The 26,244-nt window shown below is 39.6% G+C and overlaps 1 long non-coding RNA gene across 3 annotated transcripts in view; it reads right to left on the bottom strand.

The window, feature by feature from the left end:
- Positions 1-25,632, bottom strand: part of LOC130835142 (uncharacterized) — a 32,728-nt gene extending 7,096 nt beyond the window's left edge. For 2 of the 3 annotated variants that reach the window (XR_009048835.1, XR_009048834.1), the window contains exons 1-3: positions 25,500-25,613; positions 21,265-21,379; positions 3,901-4,083 (exon numbers count right to left, since the gene is read on the bottom strand). This is a non-coding gene — a long non-coding RNA (uncharacterized LOC130835142). Of the gene's footprint in view, positions 1-3,900; positions 4,084-21,264; positions 21,380-25,499 lie in introns of all 3 variants that reach the window. The other variant, XR_009048836.1, reaches the window with a different exon arrangement.
- Positions 25,633-26,244: the final 612 nt, after the last annotated feature.

Here is a 26,244-nt window from a genome sequence, read left to right as displayed (position 1 = left end):
TGAGCAAACCAAATCCAGCAACACATAAAAAGGGCCATACACCATGACTGAATGGGGTTTATCCCAGGGATGCAAGAATTTTTCAGTATTTACAAATCAATCAACGTGATACACTACGTTAACAAAAACTGGAAAATAAAAACCACATGATCATCTCAATAGATGCAGAAAAGCTTTTGATAAAATCCACCACCCACTTGTGATAAAACCTCTCCAGAAGATGAGGCTAGTGGGAACACATCTGGACATCATAAAGGCCATATATGACAAGCCCACATCTAACATACTCAACAGTGAAAAGCTGAAAGCATTTCCTCTAAGATCAGGAACAAGACAAGGATGTCCTTTCTCCCCACTTTTATTCAGCATAGTACTGGAAGGTCTAGCCACAGAAATCAGACAGGAAAAAAATAAATAAAAGGAATCCAAACTAGAAAGGAAGAAGTAAAACTCTCACTGTTTGCAGATAACATGATATTATACATACAAAAACTTAAAAATACCACCACAAAACTACGAGAGTTCACAGATGATTTTGATAAATGTGCACGATACAAAATTAACATGCAGAAGTCTGTTGTATTTCTATACACTAACAATGAAATATCAGAAAGAGAATTAGGGAAACACTCTCATTTAGCATCACATCAAATAGAATAAAATCCTTCAGCATAAACCTAAGTAGGCAAAAGACCTGTACTCCAAAAACTCTAAGACACTGATGAAAGAAATTGAAGATGACACAAAGACAGAAAGATATACCATGTTTACAGACTGGAAGGATTAACATTGTTAAAATGATCATACCACCCAAGGCAATCGACAGATTCAATGCAATCTCTTTCAAAATAATAATGGCATTTTTCACAGAACTAGAACAAATCATTTCAAAACTTGTATGGAAACACAGAAGACTCTGAATAGAAAACAATACTGGGAAAGAACAGACCTGGAGGAATCACAGTCCCTGACTTCAGAGTATACTACAAAGTGTGGCACGAAGACAGACACATAGATCCACAAACAAGACAGTGGGGGCTCAGTAATAAACCCATGCACTCATGGTCGGTTATCTATGACCAAGGAGGCAAGAAGATACGATGGAGAAAAGACCGTCTCTTCAATACGTACTGCTGAGAAAACTGGACCACTACATCTAGAAAATGAAATTAGAACATTTTATCTCACCGTATACAAAAATAAATGCAAAACGGATTAAAGCTCTAATGTATGACTGGAAACCATACGACTCCTAGAGGAAAACATAGGCAGAATGCTCTTAATTAAGCATAAACCACAGCAATCTTTCTTTGGCTCTGTCTCCTAGAGCACAGGAAATAAAAGCAAAAATAAACAAATGGAACCCAATTACACGTAAAAGCTTTTGCACAGAAAAGGAAACGACTGGCAAAATGAAAAAACCTACAGAATGGAGAAAATACTCCCTAATTCTATCACCAATAAGGAGTTACCATCCAAAATGTGTAAGATCATACAAGACAAAATAAAAAACAACAGCAAAAGCAAAACACCAACCCAATTTAAAAATGGGCAGAAGAACTCAACAGACATTTTTCCAAAGGGGAACTACTGTGGCCAACAGGCATGTGAAAAGATGCTAAACATCGCTGATCATCAGGGAAATGCAAATCAAACCACCTCACCCCTGTCAGAACGAAAAGAACACAAATAATAAATGTTGGAGAGGAGGTGGAGAAAAGGGAACTCTCAACCCTAACCCTACATCTTGTCAAGCATGTCAATTGGTGGAACCACTGTGACAAACAGTATGAAGGTTTCTCAAAAGAAAAAACACAAAAGGAGAACTACTGTGTGACCCAGCAATTCCACTCCTGGGTATATAGCTGAGAAGAACAAAAACACTAACCCGAAAGGATACGTACAATGTTCGTAGCAGCATTATCTACAATTGCCAAGACGTGGAAGCAACGTAGGTCTTCATCAAGAAATGAACGAGTAAAGATTTGGTATACATATTCAATGGAATACTGTTCAGTCCCACCCCCACCCCAAACAATTCTTTTGCCATTTGCAGCAACATGGATGGACTCAGAGGGTATTATGCCAAGTGGAATAAGTCAGACAGAGAGAGACAAATCCTGTATGATATCACTTACACCTGTAATCTGTAAAAATTAGTAAATATACCCCCCCCCCCAAAAAAAAACACAACCAAAACAGACCCACAGATATAGAAAACATACTAGTGGTTACCTTGGGGCAAAGGGATGGGGGAGGGGCAAGATAGAAGCAGGGGATTCAGAGGTACAAACTATTATGTACAAAATAAACAGGCTTCAAGGATGTATTATACAACACAGGGAATGTAGCCAATATTTTATAAGGTATTATAAATGGTGTTTAACCTTTAAAAGTTGTGAATAACTGTGTTGTACACCTGTAACTTACCTAATATTGTATATCAACTATACTTCCAAAAAAACCCGCTGACCTGAATTTTGCGTTTTATAAATATTCATATATTTAGAATATATTAGACTTATTTTGGTGATCGTTTCAAAATGTATATAAAGATCAAGTCAGATGTTGTATATCTGAAAATAATATACTGTCCTATGTCAATTATATCTCAACTTAAAAAAAGAAAATACAGGTGCCTCAATGAAAATACAAAACTACACACAGCAGGCCTGATCATGGAAAAAAAAAATTTTGTTTTCAAAGCTGATGCCAAGTCCTCCCGTCTGCTTTCAGGAAAGAAAGTTTTTAATGTTTTGTAAAACAACGATGTAACTCAGTAATTAACCCAGTAATTCCAGTTATAAGATTCAATACAAATTTTTTTTTGGAGGGGAGGTAAATTTCAGCAAGTTACATGCAAAGAAGTTAACTGCTGTACAATGTATATTAGAATTATTTTGATGATTAAAATATTTATAATTTATGTTTATAATTTCACAGCGCAAATATTTATAAGGTAACACATTTCCACATAGAGTATGAAAATTTACTATGTTTTAAAATTGATTTTTATTTTATTTTTTAATTAATTTCTAAAATACCAACCCATGCCTCTTTGATGAAGTTAAACATCTTATAATCGTGCTATTTTAATAAAAAAAAATGTAATTAAAAGAGTCAGCCACTAGATGGGAGTGTTGCACAACAGCATAAACTTTGTCTACAGAATGCATCTTCCAGTCAAGGTATTTTTTTCCTTGAAGGCAGTTTTCAAGATTGAAGCATGTACTGTGGATGTATTACTTAGAGATTTTTACACTTACTCTTTCACTTCTAAATTGTGGTCATTATTGAACTTCATTAATGAAAACTTTGTCAACTATAGAGGTCTTTTCTAAGGGACCGGTAGTTTTCAACTCTTAATATATGATAAAATTGTTATAATACTTAGGACATAAAAATAGTTTCTCTTTCATCCTTTTCTTTCTGGTAGAAACAGTTTCTTTTTTTATCTTTTTCTTTCTGGTAGAAATAGAAGTGACCTCTGAATTGTTTATATTATTATCTATTTCTAAACAAATTGATAATTCTTCCTTTTTTCTATAATTTACAAGTACCACAGCTACAAGGATAAAATATTTTCTGGTGAACATCTGCATAGCTAAATTAATAGTAATACCTGTATCATCAGCCTGTTGTAAAGATGAAAACGAGTTCACATATGTGAATAACTCAACCATATTCAAAGTGCTGATCACACATTATGACATTATTAATTAAACACTTTTTAGAAACTGTTACCTGAAAAGATGTAGTTGTAAAAGACAAAGTGTCATTTGAAACAAACTATTTTGTTAAGAAAGGTGACGGTGAAATCTGAGTTGTCATCTAATACAAATAAAACATTAATTTCAAACTCAAGTTGAACTTTAACTTCAGTACATAATAGTTAAATACCTCCCAAACTTCCGCACCATCAGCAACTCCTGAAGGACTCGTTAGTACATGAATGCTGGATTCCATCCCGAGTTTCTGGTTCTGTAGATCTGGGGTTGATCCCAAGAATTTGCATGTTTAGAAGTTCCGAGATGCTGCTGCTTCCGCTGCTGGTCAGGTGATGGCAACTGGAGAGCAACTGACCTACAGTGTGGAGATTTGAAAACAATCCATTAAAATTTAGCATAAAATTACATTCCATCAGTTCTTTGAATTCTTTTCATAGAGGTTGCAAACTGACTTTCAGAATGATAAGTAATAGCATATCCCCTTGATGACTTAGGGACTAAAATCCACAACACAGTAATGTAAATTTTCAATGTTTTGTAATATCTGACAGATGTTTTCTTTTTACCCCAAGAAATGGTGGTCTAGGAAAACAATGCTCAACTTCCTAATATGTGTATATATATATATATTTTTAATTAAGCAAACGAAACAGCCAATTGTGAGAGACCCTGAGAAGTTATAAAATGGTTGGAAAATTGCTTCAGCATCTAGTCTGGTTCTGTGGCAGAGCAATCTCACAGTCGTTCTTGGTTCTCTCCAAGTCTGGGCAGAAAGTCTCTGCACTGGACTAAGCAACACAGGACTTTCTTAAATCCTTCAAAACCCTTAATCAGTTGCTACCTCACGCTGCCATTTCCTTATCTTCCCAGCAGCTGCAGAAGTGCATGCCTACAGCAGATTACTGTAAACCATTTCTAAATTAGCCTACTTCCCAGGATCCTCCAAGCCTCTGTTTCACAGATCTTAAGGAAGTTTTTTAGTTGATGGGGATGCCGAGTGTACATGGGAAAATACACATGCAGATTATATCAACAGAGAACTTTGTTAGAGTTACAGGAGAACCCAGTGCTCCAGAGAGAAAGCATCTATGTTCCTACTTCTTCCTGAAACTGTAACTTTTCAGCGGGCAACATTCTTCATTCTCAAGTTTTGCCATGATGTTACAAATATTTACAACCAAGGTTATAGCTGTGGTAAATTTAAATCTGAGATAGGCAAGGGCAATAATATAACAGTAACATTAAAATTTAAAGAAACAGAGCACTATTAGTCTCTGTAGAATTGGTGAGGATGAAAAATAATCATAATATTTAGAGTTGGCATGGGAGATGGTCAACTGTTTATAACTCCTGGTAACACTAACTGGTTACATTTGGCAGTATGTACCAAAATGTTTAAGAAGTCCCAAAATATACTCTACAGATGTAATTTTAAAATACTGTATTTCCTACAATTTATATTAAACTGTAAGGGGAAAAAAATCCATATAACTCAAATTGTAAAAGTGGTCATTTTCAAATAAACCTGTTATGAAGCTAGCACTTTATAGCGATAGAATGTCAGAATGAAAACTTTTGCAGTTCATACTCCAGGAGTTAATATTCTGACATATATATAAGCATGGCGTCTGTTTGCATGTGTTTGTTTTCTGGGAAAAAAATCTGTAATAGCTTTCATCAAATTCTCAAAGCTGCTCATATGCACAATTTTGCATTTAAACACGGGTTTGGAGAATTCTCTGAAGCCCAGTTTATTCACCTTTCTCCGGAACTCCTGATCTAGTCACCCCCACGTTTCATTCAAGAAGAAACTGAGGTCTAAAAAAATGTTTCACAAAGTCACCTTGCTAGTTATAGCGTATGGTTACGCTATATAGATATAGGGACTTCCCTGGCCATCCAGCGGTTAAGACTCCATGCTTCCACTGCAGGGGGCATGGGTTCAATCCCAGGTCAGGGAACTAAATTACCACATGCCACACGGTGCAGCCAAAAAGTAACAACAACAACAACACAAAGGTGTATAGATATAGCATAGTTTGCTATCCATATTTACATCCCTATGTCTATATACATCTATCTGTCTACATCCGTATTTAACATACGTATTATGCAAATATGGATATAGTGTGTGTGTGTGTAAAACCTCTATAATGTGCTTTGATGTTCGTGCTCTTACATTTGTCATTGTTCAAGCTTAGAATCTCTTGGTAGAAAAAATAGGATATCTCGGTTAACATCATTATTGTATATAATGAATTTAGAGAAAGGGATTTGCCCAAGGTTACATCCGCTTACCTGTAGCGATGAAAGCCAAAAGGTAGCCTCTGATATTTTAGGCAGAAACGCATCCAATATTTCAGAGTTCAAAGCCTGGCTCCTCTACTTTGTACTTGTATGACCTAGCAAGCCCTTCAAAATTGTTTTCTCATCTGTAATGATATCTAACTTTCAAGTTTGCAGAAAGGAATTAATAAGAAAATTTTAACTACAATAACAAGGAACAAAATAGCTTCTTGCCTAATGGTTGCGGGACACTTTATACCAAATGTATTTGTAAGATGTAATGATTATCATGTGTAAAAGCAAGTAAGATGACTATGACTGGCAATATGGAAACATCCATAACTGCTTATAAAAAATATTCATCCCTTATACTTTATGCTATGGATTTTTATAAAATATCTTAATGTCTTAACTCCTATCTGTACTACAAGCTATCGGAGAACAGCTTTTGAGTCGGAACTGTTGAGTTTTTCATGTCACCCGAGGTCTCACATCTTTCTCCTCTGCTGGACATAAAGCTTCTGTAACAGCCATCATCTTCCCACTGAACTCATCATGTCAAAAATGATAACTGTCTTCAGCCTTTCTCAGAAATATGTCCAGGACTCATTATAATTGAAACAAGTGGTGGAGACTTCTATGGACTCACTTCTAATTGTAGCCCACTGCTGAGCTTCCCTTGAGTGGGTAGCTCTCCATCTTTTATAGTTTGAGCGTTTTCAGGCAATTAATGTAACACTGAACACCTTAACCTCCTTTTAAGCATTTCAGGACCTTTATATTACACTTTCTTTGGGACTGTGGGCAAATGGCCATAGCATCCATGACCCCACCCATTGAAAGTATACATTTGTCTTTATTCTTTTTCCTTACAAAATTCTTCCTTTCTCTGCCAGCCATGATGAAATCAGAGGACAAAGAGAAAGCAACTAATTGCTTGCACAGCTCCCAATAGTATACTTAAGTTCACGGAACACAGGTTATACTAGAATCCTGCAGATGGTTGGACACATGGTATCTGAAGGGTTATTTATACTTTGGAACTAGTAACAATGAGTCACTTGCCTAAATAATTTAAAATGCATATTCCATATCAAACAAAGCCTGTGATCATCACTCTCTGGCTGCATGCACTGCAGTCCAAATTAATAATCCTTCACTTCTCTTCTGACCTGTCACCAACTAAAATGCATATATAAACCTCCCTATGTGATATTAATAGTGACAGGGTGCTGATAATTGATGATCAAATGCATCAGATATTTTCTTCCTCAAAGTATATCTTTGGGTTTAGAATATGATTTTGAAGTCAGTATAGTTGATGAAAGAATGACAACTCATGTTACACACCAACTCCAATCACATAGTAGTGGCTGTTGGAAGAGCTGTGTGGGGAAGGAAGGCACACCGAGGTCATCCAACAAGGAGTGCCAGCATCAATTAACAATGTCTGCCATGGACAAGGGAATGGGGACCAGCAGCTCACATACAGGTATTTGCCTCTCCTGGGTTTGTGGTTATGAACCCTAGGTTTTAAGAGTCAGACATTCCTCAATTTCGTTTCTGGCATCCCCACTTACCAGCTAAGTCACTAAATGGCCTTTAGGGAGTGATTTAATTTCTCAAAGTCTGTATCACTCAGTTTCATCAACTGTAATTTAGGAAACTAATACTCTCTCTTTTTCTCTCCCCACCTCAGTCTCTGTCTCGATGGTTATGGTTTTTACATGCATGTGCATGTAAAGTGGTACCAGGCATACAGCCGCATAGTTAGTAAAATTAGGTAGTACTATTAACTCCTTCTACTAATGATATTTTAAAGAAAGAATATTTTCTCAGGTTCATCACACACTGAAGAAGTCACTAGACAGCAGAGATATTAAGAATTCACAGAAATCCCTTATCTGTCCTCCTAACGCCCCAAAGGCATGCCTTTTAAGCAGGTCCAAAACTAAATGCCTGAAAATACAACCTTTGCAGGAGACACTGTGCGTAGTGGAGGGTGAGCTGACCTTTGAAACATCATGGCTTCAAGGGGAACCCAGCCTCTGCCATTTTTGCCAGTGCTCTTGAGCCAATCACATGGCTGGCCTTCAAATACGTTTCCCACCTTCCTCACCAGCTTGTCATAAGATTTAACTGTGACACTGCCAGCAAAGGTAATTGCTAAATGAAAAAGTGCTATACGTATGCAAAAATATGGGCTTTCAATGTCATTTCAAAATTCAGAAAGAACAATACTACACACCCATTTACCCAATATCTGAGATTACCAATGTTAATATTTTATCACTTATTTCAGACTATATACTTACTTACACATAACTTCATAATTCCTTTGGTTGGAATCTCTTAGATTCAGGGCTGAAGAATTTACGCTCTCAAGAAATCCCAGCAACTACTTTCATACAGAATTAACAAGCGCTTTAAAAGCTAATGCTTGCTGGACTTCCTAGGCGGCACAGTGGTTAAGAATCCGCCCACCAACACAGGGGGCACGGGTTAGATCCCTGGTCTGGGAAGATTCCACATGCCGCGGAGCAACTAAGCCCATGTGCCACAACTATTGAAGCCCACAGGCCTAGAGCCTGTGCTCCACAACAAGAGAAGCCACCACAATGAGAAGCTCCTGTACTGCAACAAAGAGTAGCCCCACTCACCACAACTAGAGAAAGCCTGCGCACAGCAACGAAGACCCAACGTAGCCAATTAAGAACTAAAATTAAATAAATGAATAAATAAATAAATATTGAACAAAAAAAAAAGAAAGCTAATGCTTGCAGGGTCTACTAATATAGTAGGGTTATCCAAGAAGAGGGGGAATGGCCAAGTGGCTTCAGAACCAGCTTACAAGGGTCACAGCAAAAGGTTGTTCAGTCTCTGAGCTGTCAACATAAATCCTAGGTGGGTGACAATTTTGTTGGGCTCGGCCATGTGGAAAGAGGGTCTAGGAGCAAAGTCGGACTTGGAATCCAGGAAAGAGAGTTTCTGCAAAAGATCGTCATTACACTGCTCTCCAAAGTAGCATAAATTGCTTCCTTCTACCAGAAGAGCTTACTTCCTATTCCTCTAATGCAAAGTGAGATTAATATCACTCCTTTAACACCATGTGATGTAAAATAATAAATAAATTAGAAAACCCTGTAACATTCCCCCTGCTAACATCTGCTCTTCTCTGGTTTTTACTAAAAGAAGCTGCATATTGTAGCCTCAGTGACCTCCTACGGTTTATGTTCCGTTTGCAGATGGCAGAAGAAAGTTTATCTGTAGTGTACAGCCTGTGCATATCATTAGGATGAAGTATTTCAGCTGGGAAATCAGTATCGAAAAAAGACCGTGACTTTTGGTGCCAAAAATAAGCATTTATCACTTAAAATTTTCAAAGAGATGCCTAAGCTTTGCCACCGTCTCAGGGAACACACATCAGATGGTGAGGCTGAACGTGCAGCCTCATTACGCAGTGTTCCTACTGGTGAAACATCTGACTTGGACACTTTCTTTCTCACCAGAAAACCATTTTCACTTTGTTTCTTTCGGAGAAAAGACCCCTGTAATTCTGACTCTATGTCTCTTCCAATAATCATACGTGATTAGAGCTGTGGCTTCCTTCCTGTGACCACCAAGACCATCCTTTCTCAAAGAAGCTTCCCTGGAGCACTGACACTTCGCAAGATTTGTTTCTTCTGAGGGGCTGGCGGATGGAGGGAACAAAAGGCTTCTATGATCAAAGGAGTGTGAAACTACGGGAAACTGTGTCCCCTTCTTAGAGATGAAACACATGTTAAAGACTGAGAAAATGTAGGACGGAAGCCTGTGTAATCCAGTGTTTCACAAACTGTTTGGTTCTTAGGACACCATCAAAGAGTCCTTAGTAACATCATGGGGGACACTGAAAAATACACTTTGGGAAATAACGATCTCAATCATTTCCTCTCCAGCTCTTAATGTGTTGGGCTTGTGCTTTCTCTCTCCCTCTCTCCTCTCTTTCTTTCTACCCCTCCTGCTCTCTTTTTCTTCCTTTCTGCCTCCCTCCCTCCTTCTTTCTTTATATTTCTATTAGTGTAGATCTATTTATATTCATTGTATCATCTCTACCCTTCTAGTTGACTTTAGGATGTCTGGTTCCCCATAAAGAAGAAGTAAGAAATTATTTTCTATTGTTTATGTCTACAAAATACACCTTTTAAATCCATTACCAAATTCTTGATTTGAATTGTGCCCTTGGTGGACCATCTGGAAAACTTAAAGAAAATACTGTTCTCTAAACTGATATGTGGCAGGATGCTTTTCTAGCCGAACTTAAGGAAAAATATTGAATGAACTCTCAGAACATGTTTTCCTCCCCACATATGGAGCCTGACCAGGGCAGAGTTGTGATGTGAGACCTTGGCAAAACCTAGGAAGGGGTCTGGAATCATATCAACCAGTTCAGCGTCCAAGAGCTCAATGGATCCAGACACAGCTGGTATGAACTTTATACCTCTCTCTGTTTGTTAATCATGTGATCTTGGACACATTATTAAATTCTTCTGGCATTCTGAATGACTTTGAGGATTACATGAGATAAAAAATACAAACGTGTTTAGCACAATGCCTGCTAATAAAGCCCATCCAAATAGTAGCTGCTGTTCTTATTCGATCAGGGAAGACATGAACTGAGAAGGAAGCTCAAGTGCCCACTAAAGCTGGTACCTACTTGCTTCACCAATGCCTAGGCTGTTGGTCTTGGTCTGACATTTGGGCTGAGTATTAAATCTCATCCTTTTAATTTCTTTTCATTTCTTTACTTTCCCTCCTGAGCCTTTTGGAAGTTTCTTAGATCATCTGACAGAATCATTTCTGATGCTGAGCTCATGTTAATTACACATGTAACTTATGTATTTCCCATTACTGAGCTGAAGAGCCTTAATAAACCAATAATAATGGAGAAGTGTGTTAAAATGGACTCAGATCTATGAGTTTTCAGATGCTAGATATCTAAAAATGCTGTAAAAGAGCCTACCTGATAAAACTTGCAAGCTTTAGGTGGCCAAGAACCAGTTATGTCTCTGCACAGCTCACCAGTGTTGAGTGAAGGGCTAGAAGTGTTACTCCCTTTACTTCCAGAGGAAATAACTTCAACAAAATCACACAGAGACCTTAAAATGGGTCACCTGAGGTTGACAAAACACAGTAGACTAGTGTCACCTGAGGTTGCAAAACACATAGTAGACTAGTGTTTGAAGAGCAAGAGATGGATAATTTAGGGCACAGAGGCTGAAAATGAGAAAGCCACTTGGGAATCACCTTGTATTGCAAGTGTCTGTTGGGGCCAAGGATGGGCAGGTCTTTTCTGTGGGCCTCGTGAGGACCATGAGGGAGTGAAAGCCAGCATGGGGTGGAGGGTCAGGAGTTTGTGGTCAAATCTCGTCCAAGAAGACTCTCCTGGAGCAGAAATAACATCAGCAGCGAAAAGCTGGCAGTGGACTTCTGGCTAAAGGAACCGCTACAGAAGGAAGTGATCAGCAAAAATTAAAATCCATTTGCCAGTCAATGGACCTGGGAGAGAGAGTTTCCCAATAATAGGACAGGGGTGGTCCCTAAAGAACCAACAAAATCCTCCAGGAGAGGAAAAAGCTGCAACAAACACCTGCCAGGCTTCGAGATAGAGAAAAAGAGACACAAATCAGATATTCCACATAGGTGCACATCCTTTACCCAGATCCCATATGCTGGCTTACTTTACAATCAAGATTCTCTGGATCTAGACATTCTAGTATCCAAACCGAGGCTATGTCTTGTAACGTAAACTAACAAAGGACTTTGAAGATACTAAAATGGACCAGAAGAGTCATAGAACTGCCTAATGTTTCATCCAGAGACAGGAAGAGACCTTCTTCCATTGAGCAAAGAGGCAGAGGAAGACAGAAAAAAGTACCTTATAATAGTATTTATTTAACCAGTCCCAGGCACTGTGCTAAGCATTTTGCCCACATTCAATTATCCTAACAACCATGTGAGATAGGTGTTTTTGTTTTTTCTGATTTTCAAATGAAACCGTTAAGATCCGAAGTCACCCAGATGCTACAAAACAGCAAACTGAAATTGGGGTCAAATCCTGCGTCATTCTAAACCACAGTCCTTCCCAGAACATCACAAACCCAAGCCCAACTTACTTCTAAGTAGAACATATCACTCTAGAGAAAACCTCAAGCATTTTATTTTTATTTTTTATTTTTTTTTATTTTTTTTTTGTGGCACACGGGCTTAGTTGCTCCGCGGCATGTGGGATCTTCCTGGAGCTGGGATCGAACCCGTGACCTCTGCATTGACAGGCGGATTCTTAACCACTGCGCCACCTAGGAAGCCCAGCCTCAAGCATTTTAATGTGCAAACCTTTTGATCAGAAAATTATAGGACTACTAGTCATATCCATCACTCTCTAGAGTAAAGGCAGTTTAAATATTCTAATGTATCTTATAAAAATCCCCTAAAACTAACTTGGTACAATAGCTCAGTTTTCAGCTCTACAGAATGTACTGAACAACAAGAAACTTTATAAAAATACTTTGAATTGGATTAGATACAAAATAGAAGAGATCTTCCTAAAATGAACATAAAACTCCCCAGTTTGATCATGTATCACTTACTTTTATCTATCAATGTTCTATTATATCAATAGAAGCAGAAACCAAAACAGTGGCAGTCACTTGGAAAGAAGAGAGAACAGTCTAGGATCTAGTTAATCTAAGACTTTCAGAGACTTTGGACAAAATTTTATTGCATTCAGGTTTCCTTCATCAAATGAAAAATAAATCTGAACTTAAAGAGAGACTGTTCTAAAAGGATTATTACAAGAGGGGTGAATGGGACTGTTGCAATGAGGGAGGTGCTGGGGTCACAAGACCAGCCAGTGTCTCAGAGGTTATAAAAAAGCAGCTTTTCTAAGGACGAGTAAACAAGGCTAGGAAGTACCAGTGTGAGCTCATAGGATGGCGGGGGTGGGGGGGCGGGGGGGGGGCCTGGAGAAAAAGAATCGGGCATGGCTTTCTTGACTTAAGAGAAGCCATTTTTAGCCTAAGTCATTTTGTGATTTAAACCCGCCCACAGTGATTGAACAGGTCTCAGTACTAAGGATCTGAAGAGAACAAAAGGACAAACTTATCAGGCAAGAGAAAAATAACACCAAAAATAACAAAGCAGTTATAAAGACTCTCAGTTTTGTTTCAATGGCAAAGATGAGCCTAAAGCAGTCTTAAGCTGTTTTGCAAAATTTCAATCCTCCCTCAGGCACTTAACTACTAGCTCAACTGGAATCCAAGGGACAATGACACTGACCTTTTCTGACCCTCATGACTTCAATCAACTAAATCTTGAACTCTGCCTACCCCCAAGCTCCTACATGAATATGCACATACCCTTAGCTTAAAACTTCCTCAGTTTTGCTAGAGGGGAGATATTGCTTTGGGAAAGATCCCTGGGGATCTCCTTACTTGCTGCAATTAGTAAATTCTTCCTTCCCCTTTTAGGCTTGTGTCTTTTGGCTGGACACCCACCAAGAGGCAAAGCCAGTTTTCAGGCAATATTTTGTCCTAGGGCCACTAAGGAGGGGCTGTATGCTGGCTCTGGCTGAGGGTGAGTCAAAACTGAGTCCCCGGGAAGGAGAGAAGGCTAATCCAAGTTTGTTCTAACAAGTATTTTGTTATCTCGGTCAGTGGGAACAAAACAATTCAGCTAATCATTTAAAAGGCAAAGAATGGAAATTTGGAAGGTCTGTCTCTAGCCTTGTCATACGTAAACTGGGGGCCTGGTGTCTCGATTCTCATCTAAGTCATTTGCGGAAAGGTGTTTTTTGATTCTCATCTAAGTCATTTGGGGAAAGGTGTTTTTTGCAGTAGACTTTTTCCAGAACACAAAAGGATACGAGGATTTCTCAGTCCTGGCTGTTTTCCAGAAGCACAGGACTGAGGTAAAATTCAACATTATCACCATAAATACCTGTATGCTATAGAGTCAAAAGCAACTTTATCATTCAACATAGTTTTGGAAGTCCTTGCCACAGCAATCAGAGAAGAAAATGAAATAAAAGGAATCCAAATTGGAAAAGAAGAAGTAAAACTGTCACTGTTCCCAGATGACGATGCTATACACAGAAACTCCTAAAGATGCTACCAGAAAACTACTTGAACTAATCAATGAATTTGGTAAAGTTGCACGATACAAAATTAACACACAGAAATCTCTTGCATTTCTATACACTAACAATGAAAGATCAGAAAGAGAAATTAAGGAAAGAATCCCATTCACTATCACAACAAAAAGAATAAAATACCTAGGAAAAAACCTAATTAAGGAGGTAAAGGACCTGTACTCAGAAAACTATAAGACACTCATGAAAGAAATCAAAGATGACACAAACAGATGGAGAGATATATCATGTTCTTGGGTTGGAAGAATCAACATTGTGAAAATGACTATATTACCCAAGCAATCTACAGATTCAATGAAATCCCTATCAAATTACCAGTGGCATTTTTTACAGAACTAGAACAAAAATCCTAAAATTTGTATGGAGACACATGAGACCCTGAATAGCCAAAGCAATCTTCAGGGGGAAAAATGGAGCTGGAGAATCAGACTCCCTGACTTCAGACTATACTACAAAGCTACAGTAATCAAGACAATATGGTACTGGCACAAAAACAGAAATATAGATCAATGGAACAGGATAGAAAGCCCAGGGATCAACTACTATGGCCAACTAATCTATGACAAAGGAGGCAAGGATATACAATGGAGAAAAGGCAGCCTCTTCAATAAGTGGTGCTGGGAAAACCAGACAGCTACATGTAAAAGAATGAAATTAGAACACTCCCTAACACCATACACAAAAATAAACTCAAAATGGATGAAAGACCTAAATGTGAGGCCAGACACGATACAACTCCTAGAGGAAAACATAGGAAGAACACTCTTGGACATAAATCACGGCAAGATCTTTTTTGACCCACCTCCTAGAGTAACGGAAATAAAACCAAAAATAAATAAGTGGGACTTAATGAAACTTCAAAGCTTCTGCATAGCAAAGGAAACTATAAACAAGATGAAAAGACAACCCTCAGAATGGGGGAAAATATTTGCAAACGAATCAACAGACAAAGGATTAATCTCCACAATATATAAACAGTTCCATGCAGCTCAATATCAAACCAACAAACAACCCAATCCACAAATGGGCAGAAGACCTAAACAGACATTTCTCCAAAGAAGACATATGGATGGCCAAGAGGCACATGAAAAGCTGCTCAACATCACTAATTATTAGAGAAATGCAAATCAAAACTACAATGAGGTATCACCTCACACTGGTTAGAATGGGTATCATCAGAAAATCTACAAACAATAAATGCTGGAGAGGGTGTGGAGAAAAGGGAACCCTCCTACACTGCTGGTGGGAATGTAAATTGATACAGCCACTATGGAAAACAGTATGGAGGTTCCTTGCAAAACTAAAAATAGAGTTACCATATGACCCAGCAATCCCACTCCTGGGCATATACCCTGAGAACACCATAATTGAAAAAGACACATGCACCCCAATGTTCATTGCAGCACTATTTACATTTAGGGGAAGCAACCTAAATGTCCATCAACAGATAACCAGAAAGAAGATGTGGTACATATATACAATGGAGTATTAGTCAGCCATAAAAAGGAATGAAATTGGAACATTTGTAGAGACATGGAAGGAGCCAGAGACTGTCATACAGAGTGAAGTGAGTCAGAAAGAAAAAAATATATATATCATATATTAACACATATATGCGGAATATAGAAGAACGGTACAAATCAACCAGTTTGCAAGGCAGAAATAGACACAGACGTAGTGAACAAACATATGGACACCAAGTGGGGCAAGCAGGGGGCGGGGGTTGGAGTGAGATGAATTAGGAGATTGGCATTGCCATATATACATTGCTAATGAGAAAAATATCAAATTGTACACTTTAAATGTATACAGTTTATTGTATGTCAATTGTATCTCACTAAAAGTTCTAAAAAATAAAAGCAACTTTATCTTAGGAAAGGTCTACAACTAATTTCCAAAAATCATCAACCTATCAGTTTTATTTAAGGCTACAACTCAACAAGATTGATGTGGGGTTTACCCACATTAATCGGTTTACTCACCCCTCTGAACATTAATAGATAGAACACTAATAAGAGTTCCTGTGTGTTGCAGTTGGTTTGGGCTGCTCTAACAAAATACAACAGACTGAGTGGCTTAAACAACAGAAAGTTATTTCTCACAGTTTGGGAGGCTGGAAAGTCCAAAATCAGGCTGCTGGCTTATTCAGTTCCTGGTGAGGACTATCTTTCTGGCTTGTAGATGACCGCTTCTTCCTGTGTCCTCACTTGGCAGAGAGAGAGAGCATGTATGCGAGCTTGCTCTGATGTGTCTTTTTTAAAAAACAGTAATTCTATAGGATGAGCGCTCCACCCTTAGTGAAACAGGAGGGAAGCGGGCAAGGCACAACCTTTTGAAACAAGGACATAGCCTGAGGACATAGCATAAACTGATTAGAACCAAATGGGTCCAAGATGGCGGACAAGTCAACTTACAGGCGCCATGACAGTTTCAAGGCTGACCATGAGGATCAAAAAGTGGGCGGTGGCACAATTCTGGAATACTCCGCCCACTCATTAGCCTATTAAAGTACCCAGCCCCACAAAAACTGACAAACCCCATACCCTGGTGCCTCTCTCACCTTCTGAGATGGCCCACACTCTGCCTGCAGAGTGTTTCCCTCTAAATGAATCTCTAAGTAAACTTCTTACCTATCGCTTTGTCTCTCATTGAATACTTTCTGTGATGAGACATCAAGAACCTGAGCTTCCTGAAATGAGGTGTGTGATCTCAGTTGGAAGATCTTGGGTTTTGGCTGGGTTCAAGTCCAAATCTGAGGTGCACGGTTTCATTAAGACCTCATTTAATTTTGATTACTCCTTCATAGGTTATACCTTCAAATACAGTCACACTGGCGGTGAGGGCTTCAACACAGGACTTCTTAGGGGATATATACATGTGAAATAAAATTCAGATTTTATGGCCAGACAAAAATTTAAACATAGAACTTTTTCTTTGCCCTTTGGCCTCCTCTTTCCCTTACTGTGCACTGTGTACCTCCATTACGCATCAACCAGACCTCCTCCGTAGGCAAAAATACGGCTCAACCATAAAAAGCAACATTCTCCCAGCATCAACAAGACACCTCCTTAAAATATAACATTTCTTCTTGATCTTGAAAGGGGCCATGATGATCTGGATTGTGTAAACTGTCAATAAATGCCATTTAATGTACAGCCCTCTGTCTCAAAAACTTATATAACTGTGCCTTGACTTCTAATGGGTAGAAGTGCGGGGAGCTGCCCTGAACAGGGGTCCTGGTTTCCGTAGTTGCCCCCAACAAGGGCCTTGGTCTCCAGGACATAGCCCTGGGAGCTGCCTTACTGTAAGGGCTTGCCTAGGCAAGCATAGCTCTCTGTCCCGCCACCCCTGACCTTTGAGTAAGTGCTTAAACAAAGAGCATGTGATCCCCTGGGCTGCACTATGTGCGCCCACAGGTCTGTGATCTCGCTAGTACATCTAGAAACAACCAACAGGAGGTCTTATGCTCGCTACGGTAGATGGTTATGGGAGAAACACATTGTTCTCTAAAGAAAGAATCATTTTTCTTTTAGCCTTGCTGTCAATGACTCCTCTGCTTTAATCTGTATAAAAAGCCACTGTAAAATAAAGAAGTTTGTCAGTTGCCTATGAGCTTCTGACCCTCTCGACCCCATCTTTTGTGTGTCTGTCTGTCTTTATTTCCTAGCCGCGTCGTGTTTGCCTAAGGACCTGATCGATTTTGCCGGCAGGCTCCGGCATAGAAGAGTTCTCAGAGCTTTCTGAGATGCTCCTTCTGGGTTATAGTCCTCAAATTTGGCTCAAACAAAATTTTCCATTTCTTTCTTAGATAGACTGATTAATTTCTCATTGATACACGCTTAGTCCATAACAGGATGTAAATCATGGAGACTAAAAGACCGATAACTATTAGTTTATCTTTCCTTAGAATAACTGGAAAGGGTATATGATGGTAACTGTAGTGTACAAAATTTTAGCTGTTACATTCACAGAATTTCTTTAAAAAAAATCACGAGCTAGAACTCACCGTAAAACCTTTTCATGTTTCATCTCCTAGCACCCACCCTCATAGCCCATCCACATCAAACTGTCCTACCTCATGACTAACACAGCTCCAACATCATGTATCTGTTAATTTTACCAGTAATTCCACTTTATATAACTTAAAATCTTCTATTCATATTTGATGAATATTGTGTGTGTGTGTGGGGTCAATATTCAGTGACCTCTCTAACAGCTATTTTGACTTTCTAATTTAAATATTTCTATTTCTCCTTATGATTTAAGAGACACTGTTTAGACATGGGTCTCCATGTCAAAGCTAAATAGCAAGATTCCAAGTGCAAAGAAAACACATTTTTAGACTTCCCTGGTGGCACAGTGGTTAAGAATTCACCTGCTAATGCAGGAGACTTGGTTCAATCCCTGGGCAGGGAAGATCCCACATGCCGCGGAGCAACTAAGCCCCTGTGCCGCAACTACTGAGCCTGCTCTCTATAGCCCGTGAGTCACAACTATTGAGCCCATGTGCTGCAACTACTGAAGCCTGTGCACCTAGAGCCCATGCTCTGCAACAAGAGAAGCCACCGCAGTGAGAAGCCCATGCATGGCAACGAAGACCCAATGCAGTGAAAAAATACATTTAATTAAAAAAAGAAAAGGAAAAGAAAATGCATTTTTTAAAAAAGTGCTTAGACAGTCATTTGTTGTACATTATTTGGCTAAGGGGAAATATCTGCCTCAAGAAAGAAACAAATGCAGAAAGAAAGAATTGGTCAAGGAAATGCTAAATCATACGGGCAGAAAAGGGAATTTTAAAGGAAAGCAATTTCCAAACACTATGAAATAAGTATGTAGGTAAAAGTGAGGGGGAGACAAAATTTTGCTTTATTCTGAATAAAATAAACATGAAATGTAAATTGGAGTCAACTTCAAAATTCCTGATTAGGCAAATGATAGGCTGTTATTCACCGTATCCATCTTTTCTCCACCCACAATCTATTTTCACATTCTGGACACCTTGGCAAGACTATGGTGATTTCTTTTGTTCACTTATCAAGAAAATAATCAGTAATATTATTTGATAAGTTTCTCTGCAATGGAAAATAGATTAATGTTTGCCACAATTATTGAGTCTTTATCCTCAGTAATTGCCCACAATTACCCTCAATCCACTGTCAAATATATTTTGATGAGTGCAGTCCTAGAACCTCAGACACAAACGTCGGTTATTGGTTCCATTCGCCAGAAAGCATAGTTTCTTTCCTTCCGTGATATTTTTGTTTTCCCAGGTAGTTAGGGGAGAAAGTACAAGATGGCTCATTGCTATAGAGCCTGTGTTTATCATCCCAGTTCCTTTGGGCTCAGAAGTTTTTAGGTAGTTAACAGTTTTTCAGACTTCTTGAGATATTTAACCTATCGTTAGTTTCGCACATTCTGAAACTCTAGCTAACATGCTCGGATTTTCCGGGCACGCCACTTCATGCCAGAGTGTGTTCGGAATACCCTAATATGATTCAAGCTCATCTTGGTAAACTGGGTTTCTTATTTATCAGCTAAATAAGGTAATACCGATTGAAAAAAGCATAGACACTGAAATGTACACAGCTAGCTCTGAAATCAAGTTAATTCTTGAACATAGTTTTTGGAAAGAAGGGTGTTGCACAAATTAAAAATTTTGTATGGTTTACATCACACTATTTCAAATGTAGATAAATAGCATTTATATAAAAAATGAACACTAATTGTATAATTATATTAAAGAGGTTTGCTGTAGCTAAGGAAGACGTAGATACATGAACAAGCTTAAGCAAAAGACAGATTTACACAAAACTTGAACACTAGTGATTCTTCAGAGAAGAAAAGAAAAATGAATTATCGATGCAACACTGAAGAATGACGTTTATTCCAAAAAGAAGGCCAACAAGCCCCATAGGAATAGCAAAAAGTCTCCTTCTGTTTCCACCATTCTCCAGAACCTTCCATGTGCAACAATGGATGTCAGTTGCACCTCCTTTTCCCCTTCTCATTTATTCATTCCATTTTGCTTATTTTTCTCTTCTCCTTCCTCTGCTACAATTTAGTGCTTAAGACATAAATATCTTCTTAAACTTCTGCCACTTACTGAGACCCAAGAAATCTACTGCGACTTGAAGTTAATTCTAAAATGCACTGGTGGTGTAGCTCCCAACCTGAAACACTACTAGTCGAGTAAGTCTGGGACCAGAGGTGGTGCTTATCCAAAAACCTGCAGCCTGGAACGAATTCCTGCCTCAGATCAGAACTACAGCTAAAAATACGGTCATCTAGGGCTACAAAGGCAAACAGATTTCAGCTGTAAAAATTTAGATTGGCAAATAGAGTCTACATGGACATTCTCTTCAAGATGCAGAGAGAGTGCTGATGCCAAGGGTCCCATGATTGGTAACTAATGTCGATCATGGTGTAGATGGGAGATTCCAGGCGCACACCTCATTTTAACTAGGACTCGTGTCACATACTGAGCAATCCTGACTTGAGCATTGAGTAGACAGGTGATATCTAATGCACAAAGATTGGGATAAATCCCGGTCAACAGCCTAACAAATACTGGGAGATCAACCTCCAGCTGTTAACTACCAAACACCTGGAATACTGCTGCTGCTAAAGACTCAAGCAACCAACTCAAACCTCCGCACCACTCAGCGTTGTTTAGACGTCTGGTCCACATTGGCCATCTGGAGCTTGGCCTCCCTCAGTTCCCCAAATCTGGGTCCTTTCCCTGGGAATCCGCTAAAAAGCTACAGGAGCACTCTCTCTCTAGGACCTATGGGCATTTCTTTCTACCCACAGAGCTGAGTGATGTGGTAGAAACAGGACTGGACAGCGTCAGGGCCTTTGCGACTACATGGGTTTGAGAATGATGGGCAGGTCACTCAGCTTTTGTGGGCACTGGGTTTTCACTCACACAGTGCTGATGTTAACTGCCATCTAATCTATCCTGTGATACTGCACGAGCAATTCCCTTCGGGGAGGAAGCTGGTCACCCTGAGGAGAAGGGACTAGAAAGTCAAGACAGTACTAAAATACGTGATTTTTACTCACTGCTATCACGTTTGGGAATTCCACTCCTGTTGACATGTGCCCCGCAGCATTATTTCCCAGTTAAAACATGCAGTTATGAATTTCTCCATGTTTACCAGCAGTCATGAACAATTTGCTAAAAATAAGACAAATTAGTAATTTAAAATTACAAAAAGTATACACACATGATTAGCAGTTGACACCTCACACATATTAGGATAAATTTTTTACTCTACTTACACTGCTGTGAAACAGCACAGACACAGATGCATGTTTTAATCTTTGGGGCACTTAAGAGCTCGAGTGTCCTATCCAGGTCAGCAGACTACTGCTCCTGGATCCAGTCAGGTACCTCCTGTGTTTGCAGGGATTTACTACTGGAACACAGCTATGCAGGTTTACATACGGCTGTGACTGCTTTCACATAACAACTGTAGAGCTGAGTAGTGATGACATAGGACATGGCCCACAAAGCCTAACATATTTACTTTCTGGCCCCTTCCAGGGAAATTTGCTGACCTCAACTCAATATAATCAAGCTCAATAAAACAGCATCAGCTTTTTGCAGTTCTGAAATACTAGAATGACCCCCAAGAGGACATAAAAATTAGTCTACAGTGAAAGAAAAAATGGTGATAATGTTAAAACAATTAACACACTGATGGAAATTAAAAACAATGATTGCAGGGCACATTGTAAATAGGAAGTTAATTTTTTTTAAAGAGCCAAAACAACTATTTTTGCCTATGGATACTGGAGGTGCAATGTTTTCTGTACATAAAAACTTTGCTGCTTTCAAGCACTCAAATAGTTGGCTGGGAGATGATGAGAAAGGAATAAACTTTTCTTTCTTTTTTTTTTTTTTTTGTCTAATTCTATAAATGAAAGGAATAACACTTAACTCATAACCTAAAACAAGGATCTAAATTAAAATCATTATTTTAAGTGGTTCTTAGAACTGGAAAATTATTTTGCATGGTAATAAAATTTCACAATCTAGTTTTCAGTTTACAGAATCCAGTGAATGTGTGAAATTTTCTTAACTTACGGACAGTCTGGCTTAATGTTGCTTTTTCTTAAATTCACTTTTTCTTCTTTGTGACATGGGTTAGAAGGTCAGAGGTGGTCTTTAAAATGATGGGGTATCTGCTAAGACATCATTTACAGTCTAATGGCCCCTTGTGCTAGGTAACTTCAGTCATGGCCCTCAGCCGGGAAATTTGATTAGGATATTATGTTTGATTTCTCCTTGCAGCTCATGTGAGGACGGAATCACAATGCCTTCCATGTCAGATACTAAAGCAGGAAGAATGTGAGTCGTTTTCTCCTGGCTCCCTGATCCTTCACTCTGATGAGTCTCTATGTCAAGCTTGCCTTTGTGTCTGTGGTTCGGGGGGAAGAAAATAAAGTGACTGCAACCTAGAATCACTGGGTCCCCAAATTATACCGGCTCTTCCTTACCAGGACATTCCTTGGTTTTCCTTTAGGTAAGTTCCTCCCTTTTTCTTACCTCTTTTAGCATTTTGAGTTTCATTTTTATTAATTTTTATGAATAAAGGTAACTTTGCTTAATTCTTCAGATCTATTTTTCCTCCTGTTTTCACTTTCATTTTTAACTGAATGCCATGTTTCTCAGTGGGGTCTGGAAGTTCTGGGTAAGACTTGCCTCCCAGTGTCACACAGCAGTGCTCCACAGTGTAGGAGAAGCTTGCATGTGCGTTATTTTCTGGCCATCACCCCGTTTCCACCTGGAGTGACAGTTTAGCACCATGACGAGAAACTCTCTCAACCAGTGTTCAAATCCTACTTCCAAACTCTCGCTGTGCAGGTATTTATTGTCTCCATTTCTCAACAGCCACATCTGTAAAATGGAAGTATTTATAGACCCCATCTCACACACCTATTCTGAGGCGTAAATTAGATAATCTTTGTAAAACGAAGCCTGGCCAAGGGTAAGTGGTTATGACTATGAGGACTCACACGTAGGGTCACAGATGCAGTCTCTCGTCATTACTTTTTCCAGCGTCACTGAGTTTCCTTTCTGTGTTGGGGTGGGGGGCACTAATGTTGGGGGCCCAGAAGTGGGTAAAGCAAATACCTTTTCTAATATTGAGGATATTACCTAGTTCTGTCCAATGCTATATAAGGTGATATAAATTGAATGGATTCTGGGAAAACTTCCTCCACTTATTAAAGGAGGGAGCTTAAGGAGAAATGCTCTTCCCTGTACCATCTCCCTCCTATGCCTCTGAATGTGATGGAGAATGAGATGCTTGGAGGTGCTGCAGCCATCTTGTAAGCAAGGTAAAGGAAAAATAATAACAAACATGCCAGTTATTGTCATTTTGGAGCTGCTGAAAAACAATGCAAATACTAGCTTGCAGGCTTCTTACCATGTAGGAAAATAACCTCTTAGTGTAGGTCAATTTTAGTCAAATTTTTTTCTTTCCAGCCAAAAATATTCTTATCATTCGTTATTATCTCTAATCATCTCTTCTACATAAAATTATCTCTCAATGCAGAGATCTCTTCAGTACTTGATAAATATTTAGATTGTCATTTTGAAATATACATTTAATGGTAAAGATACCAGAGATATTTCTGTCTCACTACAAAATAATACATCAATGGTTATTTTATTTATAAAGGAATTCAATTACATCAGTACCTGGATAAGTAAGCACTGCAAAAAAAAAAAAAGATTGTGAGTCTTGGGACAAGTATTCATGTACTTGCAAGCTTGGCTCTGGTGGCCCCTGACTTCTCCTTACACACTGCATGTGTGTGGGTTCCCCTGGGTGCTCTGTTGGCCCTTAAATAAAAGCCAAAAGAAATTCTTTCTTTGATTTCAATATGTGTCTCTAAAATATTTTACAGAAAGGAAAGAAAATGAATTATATTTAACCAGGCAACATTTATGGGCTAACTTGCACATCACGGGTATATTTCTAAAAAGAAAAAAGATGAGAAGTTTACTTATAAGGATGTGCATGAAGAAACAAACAACATCGTCCAGTTTCTCAGCTAGAATGAAGGGCCTCAGAGAAGGTAAATCTTGTGAAGGTCACAGATGTGGAATAGTAAATACTAAATACTGATCTTGCTGCGGAGGTCCCTGTAAGGACCTGGAAAAGCCAGATGTGGTTGTCCAATTTGTCCCTTGGGATTTTAATAGATGCTGCACATATGTTAAGGGGATCTGCGAAATGGAAGAAGGTACAGCCACTATGGAGAACAGGATGGAGCTTCTTTCTAATACTAAGATGTAAGCTATCACATGATCCAGCCGTCACACTCCTGAGAGCATATATACAGAAAGCAATAATTAAAGAGATGCATGCACACCAAACTTCATCGCAGCACTGTTTATATCAGCCAGGATATGGACGCAAACGAAATATCCATCGACAGATGATGGGATAAAGAAGATGTGGTGCATATACACACAAAAATATTACTCAGCTGTAAACTAGCAAGCACTATTGCCATTTGCAGCAAAAGGATAAACCCAGAGAAGATCCTGCACAACGTGACATAAAAGACACAAATAAAAATAGCATAGCGTGCCACGTATTGCTGGAATCGAAACATAAGACAAAGAAGCTCAATCACGCCAGAGACGACCTCGGAGACTGGCAAAACAAACTAAAGGTTTTCTACGATGAGTCATTGGGGGTGGGACTTAAATTAGGAGGCTGAAATTAACATCTATACACAAATATATATGAATAGAAAAGCCACAAGGAACGGCTGCAGAGCACAGACTAACATAAGCAATACTCTGTCTTAATCTCTACGGGAAAAGATTCTGAAAGAGAATACATACCCATAAAGACAGAAAGGAATCACGCAGCTGCGTACCATAAAGAAACACAACGTGAAAAACCAGCTGTAGTAAACATCCCCAACATGTTAAAATAAAAACATATATACAGAAATGTCAAACATTTTCCACTAAGGCCTGCAAAATTGGGCTGCTGTCACATCTCTTAACCACAACAAGATTGGGGACTAACCTCAGACTGCTCGGGAACGAAGGCAGTGGGAAGGATGTGACAGCAAAGGAGCCCCGCTTCGACTTGGACTACCTGCTCCCCGCTGCCTGCCACCAGAATCTCCAGCTCAGATTGGGCCTTCCTACTGCTTAAGCAAGCTGAGTGCACCCAGAGTTTGGTGGAGCCCCTGGGGGGATTAGCTTTGAAATATGCCCAGACTCCATGACGCTTGCTGGTGGGTTCCCATCTCCAGGCTCCTACCTTAGATCGCCCTGTCCGCGGACAATAGAACCAGCATCTTCGAGCTCTGGCAGGGCTAGGGAGCGGTCTGGACGCTGAAGGGCAATGCGGAAGGAAGAAAGAGACACAAGCCCGGCGCCCTGTGCGCACGCACACTCCACTCTACCTGAGGCTGGGCTTGCACCTGGACCCAGAGTTGGGCGGGAGCAAGTGCTGCCGTCTTGTGGCCGTCTCCTCTAACTACAGCGGTAAAACCCCTGCTCCTGGGCCCCGCGTATTCACAAGGCCTGCAGGGCTGCAAAGGACACCTGGCCCCAATAAACTCCCTGGGCGAGGCATCGAAAAGGAGTTCCAAAGCGGGCCGACTCGCCACAAACCCACGTCAAGAGGTACAGTGCCGTGAGACCACTCCAAAGAAGGAAATGCAGGAAGAAAGGCTCCAAACCGCTAACTGTGAGAGCCGTGGAAACGAACATTGACAAGGCGGGCTCCCCTCACAGCGGTCAGGCTGGCCATCACTGAAACCTCTACAAACAATAAAGGCTGGAGACGCCGTGGAGGAAAGAGAACCCTCCTTCTCTGTTGGGTGAGAGAGCAATTGGAACCGCCTCTGTGGACCACGGTCCAGAGCTGCTCTGTCATACTAGCCCGTGAGCTATGACACGATCCAGCCATCCCACTCCTGTGCCTACATCCACAGAAAGCGATACTTTGGGAGATTCGTGCACACCAAACTTCAACGCATCTCTGTGGACAAGAGCCAGGA

The sequence above is a fragment of the Hippopotamus amphibius genome, chromosome 13 (assembly GCF_030028045.1).
Source record: "Hippopotamus amphibius kiboko isolate mHipAmp2 chromosome 13, mHipAmp2.hap2, whole genome shotgun sequence".
Taxonomy (NCBI): Eukaryota; Metazoa; Chordata; class Mammalia; order Artiodactyla; family Hippopotamidae; genus Hippopotamus; species Hippopotamus amphibius.
The sequence above is the reverse complement of the archived record's forward strand: the minus strand, read 5'-3'. Positions and strand labels throughout refer to the sequence as shown.